This window comes from Helianthus annuus, chromosome 8 (assembly GCF_002127325.2).
Source record: "Helianthus annuus cultivar XRQ/B chromosome 8, HanXRQr2.0-SUNRISE, whole genome shotgun sequence".
Taxonomy (NCBI): domain Eukaryota; kingdom Viridiplantae; phylum Streptophyta; class Magnoliopsida; order Asterales; family Asteraceae; genus Helianthus; species Helianthus annuus.
The window spans coordinates 63,293,961-63,304,874 of record NC_035440.2 but is presented as its reverse complement, the minus strand read 5'-3'; the positions used below and the strand labels follow the sequence as shown (position 1 = coordinate 63,304,874).

At 35.9% G+C, this 10,914-nt stretch overlaps 2 long non-coding RNA genes across 4 annotated transcripts; both read left to right on the top strand.

The window, feature by feature from the left end:
- The first annotated feature begins 361 nt into the window (after window positions 1-361).
- Window positions 362-4,418, top strand: LOC110942971. 2 transcript variants are annotated; one of them, XR_002594869.2, is made up of 4 exons: window positions 362-869; window positions 1,548-1,716; window positions 1,848-1,919; window positions 3,431-4,418. It is a non-coding gene; the product is annotated as an uncharacterized LOC110942971 (long non-coding RNA). The 2 variants fall into 2 exon arrangements; XR_002594870.2 differs by having other exon boundaries at window positions 1,542-1,716.
- A 1,990-nt stretch (window positions 4,419-6,408) lies between these two features.
- On the top strand, window positions 6,409-10,186 carry LOC110942976. Of its 2 annotated transcripts, none has more exons than XR_002594872.2 (5): window positions 6,409-6,977; window positions 8,085-8,147; window positions 8,238-8,309; window positions 9,347-9,400; window positions 9,839-10,186. It is a non-coding gene; the product is annotated as an uncharacterized LOC110942976 (long non-coding RNA). The 2 variants fall into 2 exon arrangements; XR_002594871.2 differs by having other exon boundaries at window positions 6,409-6,983.
- The last annotated feature ends 728 nt before the right edge of the window (window positions 10,187-10,914 follow it).

Here is a 10,914-nt window from a genome sequence, read left to right as displayed (position 1 = left end):
AAAAAATGTGACATTTACTTGCCATTCTAGCCACACCTCAAAAAGTGTGTCCAAATATGACCTATTGCCACGATATTTGTTTGATTTTATAGTTCATGTGACGAAAAAACATCTTTTAGAAACTTTTGGTCACACTTTTAATAACAAATGTGGCAATCACTAGCCACAATAGAAAAATGTGGTCAAATGTTACTAAATGCCACGTTAGGTTTTTAATTATGTGACCAAAGAGTATTATTTACTAGCCACTTATAAGCTTTTTATGTGTGGCTGTTATCGATAGTGACCGCAAAACAAAAAAACGTGACCATAAGTTGTCTACCATCACGCTTTAGTTAAATATACTTTATGTGACCATCTTGCCTATCCTTCTGCTCCAGTACCTTCGTCTGCAACGCAACCAGTAACTCTACCCTACAGTATATCCTGAAGATGCTCTTCTCATGTCCTCCAATTTTCAGACACACGGTCTCTGCTCTTCTTTTCAAACTCACTTTCTCATCTAAATTTGTAACCCTAATTCAATTTCTTTACCTAAAATCTCAACAAAAAAAACCCTAAATTCCGAAATTATTCATCAAAACCCAACCCTATGACTTTATTATGTTTAAGTTCATCCTTATTTCGAAAGATTCGCAGTGTATCCAGCTTGAATATCATCGATTAACGTTTAAACAAAGAATTAAGGTGTTCGATTGTTTGAATCTTGAAAGTTTGGATTTTTTTATACTGAAATTGATGGAAATAGCTACTACAACGAAGTCGGATGCTTACATCAGCAATTTGTATTCAGTTGTGCGCGATGAGAATGGGAATGTGAAGCTTGATTGTCCAGCTATTGGGAAACAGTTTTCTGCTGTTCAGCACAGGTATATGTTATTATTTACCAGTAGTTGATAACTAATTAGGTTAGAATGTTAAATTTCAGCATAGGAAATAGTTTGCTGCTGAAGAAAAGTCATCGAGATGATCATCTCAAGTCAATGTTTCTAGAAGCATACACTTTTTCTGCAAAGGGTCACCAATTACATCCTCAAGTTGTCGGATTCATACAGTGTTAGGAGAGGTCTCCCATGGTGAGCCCCAAAAGGAAGCAGTGTTGACTTTATGGTGCTGGTACAACCACCAGTGGGGAAAGACCAATTTCTTATCAGTCAGTCTAGTCTGTCAATGTTTTCAAGTGCACACTAATAAAAAACAAGTTGGAACCTGAATAGGAACAAATCAATGGAACAAAGACCGACTCGTCTAAAACAGTTTAATTTGGTGATTCTTGACTTTATGCTCACCATTAGTGCGATCTCAACATAATTCATAATACTTGGATTGTTTATTTATTATGTCTAGCATTCGGAACTAAAAATAGTAATTAAATGTACAATATTCTCTTAGAATAAGAAGTTTAATACCCAAAAAATGTCCAACTTGATCATCTGCTTATTTCACGGTTGATTTTGTATTTGGCCTAAGTTGTTGTGACAATGTTTCCATAATCTAATTTTGGTATATGCATGAATTTCCCATTACTAAAAGGCCAAAAGTTGCAGTTGTCGGCAGCGGCCCCGCGGATTTGTTTGCGTCTATTGTACTTGCAGAATTTGGCGATGATGTTACTTTGATGGAAAGAGGGAACCCGTAGAGATACGTGGGCGTGATATTGGTGCTTTGGTGATCAGAAAAATACTACAATCAGAAAGCGACTTTTGTTTTGGCGAGGTTACAGTTCGTTATTTGTTATTGCATTATTTTTGTTGCATAACATATTATTGCAAAAGTTAGAACACTATTACTGGACTCTTTATCTTTCTTATTTAAATCTTTCTTATTTAAAGACTTGTGGTTAACAGGGTGGAGGAGGTACTTGGAGTGATGGAAAGTTGGTAACTAGAATCGGGAAGAACAACGGAAGTGTTTTTTCGGTTAGTGCTCCTTCTCCATTTTAGCAGCGAATGTTTGTTTTTGCTTTTCTTAAGCAAAGTGGGTTGGGTAACCAGTCTAGGGATGAGCTCGGTACCAACGGTTGGTACCGAAAATGTCCAAAAACGGGTACCGGTAACAAAAAAATCCGGTACGGTACGGTTCGGTACCGATATTTGAAGGTAAAAACGGTACCGAAAACATCAAAAGTTGGTACCGAATCGGTACCGAAAATATTTCGGTTTGGTAAATTAGGCTAGCATGCCTAAACGAGCCCAAACAAAATTTTATTTTTGTATATATAATATTATAATAATAATGATGATAGCATTGGCGAGCCGAACTCGAGCCGAGCTTTAGCTTGTTTGAAGTTGTTCTCAAAATAGCTCGAGCCGAGCTCGAGCTTTTGGTTTTACTCGCGAACCGAGCACGAGCTTCAGAAAAACATGACGAGCTGAGCTCGAGCCCAGTCGAGCTCGGGCTTGACCCGGCTCGTTTACATCCCTAGCTCAAAGGCCCAATACATTGCAGCAGCTCATGGGAGTGTCAATGTGAATAGATATAACGTAGCAAACAGATATATGTATTTACATTTCCTGTTCGGCTGGTCCATAACTGCAATAAACATCTAAGCCTAATCAATATGATTAAATTAGGGAAGGATTGACGAACACTGTGACTGTGTGTCCACCAAAAGTGTGTAGCATAGTAAAGTACAACGCGAGCTTTATAGGACCACCATTAACCACACCTTGATTCTTGCCATGGACCAAGGCTGCAATGGATAGGTACCAGGTAGTGTAGTCGTGTAGATGGTCGAAAAGATCAAATATATATGCCCATATATTCGGTAGTTATGTAGTATTCGCTCTGGTCCCAAATTGCTTGGGTTGGCCTTGCTGGTTTGTATTCTATAATCATGACTACATATATATATTTTATGGTTAAACCTCTACTGAAATTATATTCAGCTTGCTGGAATTATTGCTGTTGAGGACATATTGAGGTCCCACTATTAAGTTTGTACCCGGAACTCTAGGGGTGCAAACGAGCCGAGCACCTCGCTCACGAGCTACTCGAGCTCGGCTAGAAAAAAGCTTGAACGCACCAAGCTTAAACGAGCTTGAGTCCGAGACCGAGCCTAAAAAACAAGCTAGTTTAGTAAACTACTAAACGAGCCCGAGCTTTGCTTATCGAGCTTGAGCTGGCTCGCGAGCCTATTGTTTATATAAGCTTTTATTACTGTATCAAATATATATTTAAATAATAATACTAAGAAAATTATGAAAAAATAACTAAACTATATATAAAATAATAACTATAATTTATATAAATTAATAAACAAATAGAAAATAAGCCGAGCTCGAGCTCTCATAAGTTAAAATAGCTCGAGCTTGAGCTTAGTCGGGCTCTTCTCATTTGCACCCTGGCCAGAAGGAAGGCATATAAAACAGTATTTTAGTACGCATATTCTTATAAGTTTGTACTTATAATTTAATGTATTATCAACCAGGATTCAAACGTGTCACCTAATGAAGACGTCTTCTTGAGAAGAGCTATGCCGACCCAAATTACAAAAAAAGGTTTGTCCAAATGAGCGAAACAGAGTATACAAACATATATGGTAGTGCCATGTGACCAGGAGCACCTCAACGTGTCCTTGAAATGCCTTTCTTCTTGGAATGGAGAAATCTAGCAAATCATGAAAACGAGCAGGGGCGGACCTAGCCTTAACCGGGGGTAACCTCCGCTACGGCTTGGCTCGGAAAAATTTGACGTTTTTAGTGTAAATTTTGGAAAAATTTGATGTTTTTTCGATTTCGTTACGGCTTATTTATAAAACGTTACGGCTTGGCGTGAATCCTAGATCCGCCACTGAAAACGAGGCTAACTAACCAATTATTAAAGTTGAACGATACATGGAATGCTCAACATGGTGATGTATGCAGGCGAAAGTCAATATATGGGTTATGAATTACGAAGATCTTAAATTTGTTATCATATAGTGGGAGTTATATTCAAAAGTCAAATGTTGGATAAAGTCAAAAGAATATAAAGTCAAATGCCCTTGATATTTAGAGTCAACATCTTGGAGCAGATCGATATGGGAATATAATTCACATTGATATCTGGAAACAGTTGTAATATGCTTTTAAAGTGAAATTGAATGTTTCTAGCATGAAAGTTATTAAAAGAGGCAAAAGTCAAATGATGTCAAAAGTCTTTGGTGGAAGTGTGGACTTGTGTTTGTGATTTACTTTTTTTTTTTTTTTTTAACGGCAAATTTGGATCACCGACGGACCACTGGAGTATCATCGTGCCACCAGAGGAACCACCCGATCATATCCATCTCCACTAGGTATAATGCCACACCAATTCAGGAGGAAACCCAATAAACATGGGAAAACCCCCTTGTGATTTACTGATTTGTATCCTTGCCTTGTATTTTTTTTTCTTACAATAGTTGTTCCAGTAATAGAGTGGGACTTGTATTTTGAACACGTCAAAGTGTTCCAATTAGATAGTATTTAAGTTCTTTAAAATTTGTTCTTAGAACATATGTAGAGTGGGACTTGTGTTTTCGTTTAACGGGCCACATTGGACTTTAATGAATCATAATTGACAATAACAGGTTACATATGTCTTAATGAACCAAATTGGGCCTTAATTGATCCCAATAGATAATAATATATGGCTCACAATAATGGACCATATTGGGACTTAATTACTTACAATGGGCCTTATCAGATCATAATGGACAATACTCGATGGTACATGTCTTAATGGGGCATATTGGGCCTTATTGGATCGCAATGGACAATAGTAGATCATGTATGTCTTAATGGGCCATATTGGGCCTTAATGAATCACAATAGACAATAGTAGATCATATTTGTCGTTTAATAGATCTTACTGGACTTTAATGGATCACTATAGAGAATAGTAGATCATATTTGTCGTTCAATGGATCTTACTAGGCTTTAATGGATCGTAATGGAGAATAGTAGATCATGTATGTCGTTTAATGGTTCTTATTGGATTTTAATGGATCACAATGAAGAAGAGTAGATCATATTCGTCATTTAATGGATCTTATTTGTTTTTAATGGATTACAATGGATAATAGTATATCATATTCGTCATTTAATGGATCTTATTGGGCTTTGATTGATCACAATGGACAATAGTAGATCATATATGTTTTAATGGACTGTATCACCATAACAAAAAATGTATGACTACTAGTAGGGGCACAGAAAAGCCGAGCAGAGCTCGACTAGGCTCGAGCTCAAGCTTGTTTAACTTATGAAGGCTAGATTCGAGATTTGTTTTTAAAGCTCGAGCTCGACTCGTAGATAGTTTTTCAAGCTCGATCTCAACTTGTTTAATATTTATTAATCAATTTATATTAATTATAATTAATATTTTATATATAGTTTAGTTATTTCTCGTAACGTATTAAATGTTATTTATTATTATTTTGAGTAATTTTAAATGTTATTTATTATTATTTAAAGGAGTAAATTTCAAGTTTTGTCATTTATCTTTAGGCCACTTTGCAAGTTTTGTCCTTTATGTTTAAATTTGACGAGCTTTGTCCTTTATGTTTAAAAATCAAGCACGTTTTGTCCTTTATGCTTGATTTTTAAGGACAAAACGTGCTTGATTGTTTAAACATAAAGGACAAAACGTGTTTGATTTTTAAACATAAAGGGTAAAACGTGCTTGATTTTTAAACATAAAGGACAAAACTCGTCAAATTTAAACATAAAGGACAAAACTTGCAAAGTGGCCTAAAGATAAAGGACAAAACTTGAAATTCACTCTTATTTAAAGGGTATGTGGCGATAATGGTTGCGGTGGTGGTGGTGGGTGGTGGATGGTGCAGAGAAGGTATAGAGGGGGGATGGAGAGAGGGGGTTTTAATTATGTAGAGAGAGATGTTATTATATATAAATAATTAATTACTTATATATAAAATTACTGAAATACCATTACCCTTAGTTGAATGATTTACCTGAGTTAAGATTCGGGGAGCAAAATGGAAAAACACATGGTAAGCTATTGGAGTAAAATGACTATTTTTAAAGGATTTAGGCAAAACCATTAAAACGACCAAACCATAGAGATCAAAACGAAAGTTTACTCTATTATTTAAATATATTTGAATAGTGAAATTTAAATATATATTTAATATATTAGTTGAAATTGATATAAATAGTGAGCTCGGGCACATTTTCTAAACGTGCTTGTTTTTTGAGCGAACCTGGAGTAACTCGGCTTAGACCGTGGGGTATGGTGGGGCGGAGGTTTGGGGCATCGGTTGACACGTGGCTTGTGGGGGCTTCGCTGGACTGACCCACATTGAAGACGGTATGGTAGGGCAGGGGTTTGGGGCGTGGCCAGTCCAAACGGCTATTTTAATATTTTTTAAAACAACAAATTTAAATTTTTTAATGATTTTTAAATAAAGAAAATTGCAACTTTTTAATGATTTTTAATACTTTTTAAAACAACAAATTTAAATTTTTTAATGATTTTTAAATAAAGAAAATTGCAACTTTAGTCCTTCACTATTTGTTGTCTCAGTGCTCACATCCCATTCATCCTAAATTTCATTTCCCTCTTAACAAAAGTATTCCAAATTTTCATTTCCCTCCTCGTACGAAGATTCATTTCCCCCCAGTTTTGATTATTTTCTCAATCCCCTCTAATCCTAAATCTTCATTATTCTCTCAATCCCCTCTAATCCTAAATCATATAATTCAAATGAGAAACCCTAGCTTCCTTTTACATATTCAACCACCAACAGTACTCCGAATCTATTTTCTTTAAACCGGAACCCTAATACCTAATAACTGGCAAAGACAGTGGTTATGCCAATAAAGGTCGAATGTGAAGGTGGGTGTGCAGGGGAGGTGGTTGTTTATGGTGGGTAATAGCTGCGGGAAAGATGGAGGATGCACCACAGATTTGAGGAGGCGATTTCGATTCCAAGCGTTTCGTGTGACATTGTGCGTATGAAACTGGGGTTGCAGGGCCGGGCAGTGGTCAACAAGGTTTCAGTTAATACTCTATTTTAGTTTTTAAATCGCATATTATGTTATCAATATTGTTATAAGCACTGCTTTGAAATTTATGTATGCCTAGTTTACTATAAAGTTGTTAGTGATGTAGGAAGTAGGTTCTTACAAAATGTTTCAGTTTTTGTATGATTTTTCATCAGATCTTTAACTTGAGGTAGAACTAATGTTTCAGTTTCTGTATGATTATTCATCAGATCTAACATAGCTCGGTTTTGTAAGCACAAGCGTGGCGATGTTTTACTAGATTAATTTAGATGATATCGATTCAGGATAAAAGTATTTTTCTGTTTTGTGATTGGTATAACTGCAATTTGTTAATGGTGTGATTCCGCTTGGAGTTTCTTCTCTTGTACAATAGATGGCTTTCTGAATAACATGGTTTTGGTGTTTGAACTTTACAAGTTGCAGATTACTTGTATATTGTGTGGTATGTTGTATGTATTTACTTAATGAATTTGACTTGACGCCTATAATTCAAAGTATAGGGAGAGAGTTATCTGAATGCTGATACCATATGAACAAGGTAGTTAAAGCAAAGGGGTTTGAAATTAGTGTATCTTTGTTAACCTTGGAATCAATTAACTGGTATCTTGCATTTCAAGTCTTATTTCATCATAGTTTCCCAATGTTCATCAAAATGAGTGTACAAAAAAAGTATACAATAGTTTACGATTATTGAGAGAGTTCATTGGGTATATTGATTAGTGTATCTTCATTGCACTCCTTATTGTTGTTGAACACTTAGTAAATAGTAATTGGTCTTGTACTTACATTAAAAAATTATCTTCGACAAACCTGAATGTGTATATTGATCAGTAATTGATGTTGAGGAGTGTAAACCAGCCGGGCCGAACTCGGCTTGTCATGTTTTTATGTAGGCCCGAGCTCGGCTCGGTTCAAGCATACTTATTTGAGCTCGAGCTCAGCTCGCGAGTAAAACCAACGCTTGAGCTCGGCTCGAGCTCGCTTCAATATCGCTTTGACGAGCCAAAGCTCGTCTTGTGTTCATCTCGACAATGTTATCATCATTATTATTATATTATATATAAAAAAACTAAAATTTTGTTTGGGCTCGTTTAGGCTTGATCTTTTCAAACCTTCATCATCAAGAGTCCAATACTTTCTTGAGAAGCGATCCCCAAGGTATTCTGTTGTTTCCAACTCCTTCATAAGTGTTGCCTTTTCCTTCTTTGTTTATTTATTCTTATTATTTTTTTCATTTTATATTGGCAGGCTTTCTTCTGACATAAAGAAATTGCCAAATGTAGTTATTTGATATCCGGAGGTTTTTGACAAATGATCTATGTAAGTTAATAGAGAGCCAATAATTGATTATTTATATACTATTATTTTGCAACAATGTTGTGCAATCGGAGTTGTATTGTGTGCATTGTGCTTTGTAAGATGATTTTCCACTATGTACCGAACCGGTACCGGTACCGAATTTACCGAACCGGGTACACTTTCGGTACCGACTTTTGAGATTTTCGGTACCGGTTCGCTTGGTTTAAAAAAGCGCGCCTTAAGCGCGCCTAGGCGCGAGGCGACCCAAGGCGCCAACCAAATCGCCTTAAGTGACACAAGGCGCACGATGTACAAAAGGCGCAGATGAGGCGCGCTTTTTAGTCTAAAAATTGACCTGAGGCGCAGGTGAGGCGCGCGCCTTAAGTACATGGTGTGTTTCTGTGCTGCTGAGTGCTGTACAACAGGCTTTTTAGGCTGCACATTTATGTTTTTTTCATTTTAAAACATATATAAAGCTTAATTACAGCTAAATCATAGGTATTGGATGCTAAACACTTATGGGATATATAAAATAAATTATATAATCACTTTGCGCTTTGAGTACGAAGAGCCGCTTTTGCGCTTCGCTTTAAAAAAATCGGTTTTAGACCTCATCGCTTTTGTGCGCTTCCTGCTTTTTTAAACCAAGCCGGTTCGGTATCGGTATCGGTATTTACCGGTTTTTACCCTCAAATACCGGTATCGAACCGTACCGTACCGGGTATATTCGGTACCGGTACCCACTTTTGGGGATTTTCGGTACCGGTCGGTGCCGAGCTCATCCCTATTTGCAAGAACCCTACAGTTTATAAATTTATGCTTGGTTTTTTTTATGATTTTGTAAAAACATTAATATTTTTTGATCTAGCGCATTTCATTGACCTGCACTTGATTACAGTTTGCATGAACTGAAATTTATAAATATGTGTTCGCTTTTTCCTATGGTTCTTTAGCATCATATTATGTGTTCAACTCAAAAAGCCCTGCGACGCAATGCGCGCGGGTCTTTATCCTAGTTATCCTTTTAAATATGAACAAAACTATATTTCCAATTACAGGCGGTAAATGCTGCTGGAGCTTTTCTACATGGGCTGGAGGATGAATACTATAAGGTACTACTAATGCTGATGCACTGCATTTCTTATATTAATTCTTATCCATATACTTAGGAACGGGTCTATTCCGGTTATGTTTAATCTAAAATGGGAAAACTTAAACAAGTTATTCATAAATGAATCAAATCAAATGGGCCAAAAACTAGATATTAATTTTATTTTCTTTTATTGATATTTAAGTGATGTGAGTCTTTTATAATTAACTTATATTAATCGTACTGTAATGCAGTGTAATGCAGCCATGCATATTTGTTTTATTGAGGCATTGTATATACTTTATATAATAATGATGATGAGGTTAATGGTACACTTAGTTTTTTCTATTTATCACAAGCATCCCCTCTCTCAAAATGAGTGAAGTAATTAACTGGACAAATAAAGTGTTGAACCTGACACTAGTCACACTAGAAACTAACCGGTTGACATTATGTATAGGTTTGAGACATGGCTACAATATATATAAATACAACTGGAGGTGATGGTTTCGTTGATGGGCTAAGAGACATCAGAACTGGCCACCGGTTACAAGTTTACTCACTACCACAACAAGGTAGCCACTAGCCCATGGATGCAAATTTGCAGCACTTTCAAGTCCAAAAGCATTGAGTAGACACGAACTTGAAGAAAACAGTCTTGAAATAGCTCTTAGTTTTTGTGTACATTTGTTTCCCTTTGCAACTTCTGTAGATAGGTTTTGCTTATAAGTTTATATCTTCCATTAGTATTTAAATTGAAAACTTATGTATGGATTTATGGTTATTATTGTTAACATCATTTGTATTATAAATTGTCTCGTGTTTATTGTACAAAAAATTAAAAATAAAATGGGCAATTACACGAAAATGGCCACGTAGAACCCTAATAAATATGTGTGACCAAAGATTAGATAACAGCCACACTTAAAATTACATAATTTCGTGTGGCTATAAATAACCATTAGCCACGACATAGTTACTTTGTTTTTTGTTGTGTGACGGAATGATATCAAACGTCATGGGAAAAGAAAATTATGTGTGACCAAAGGTTAAAAAATAGTCACACTTAGAATTACAAAATTTCGTGTGACTATAAATAACCACTAGCCACGCCATTGTTACTTTGTTTTTGGTTGTGTGACAGAATAATACCAAACGTCATAGGAAAAGTAATTATGTGTGACCAAAGGTTAAACATTAGCCACACTTAAAATTACAAAATTTGGTGTGACTATAAATAACCACTAGCCACGCCATTGTTACTTTGTTTTTTGTTGTGTGACAGAATAACACCAAACGTCATGGGAAAAGAAAGTTATTTGTGACCAAATGCTAGACAATAGCCACACTTAAATTACAAAATTTAATGTGGCTGTACATAACTATTAGCCACACTTTCGTTACTTTGTTTTTTATTTTTGTGACAGAATGATAGCAAGTGTTATGGGAAAAACAAATACGTGTGACCAAATGTTAGACAACAGCCACACCATCATCACATTGTTTTTATTGTGTGAGGCGAAACGATAGCAAGTG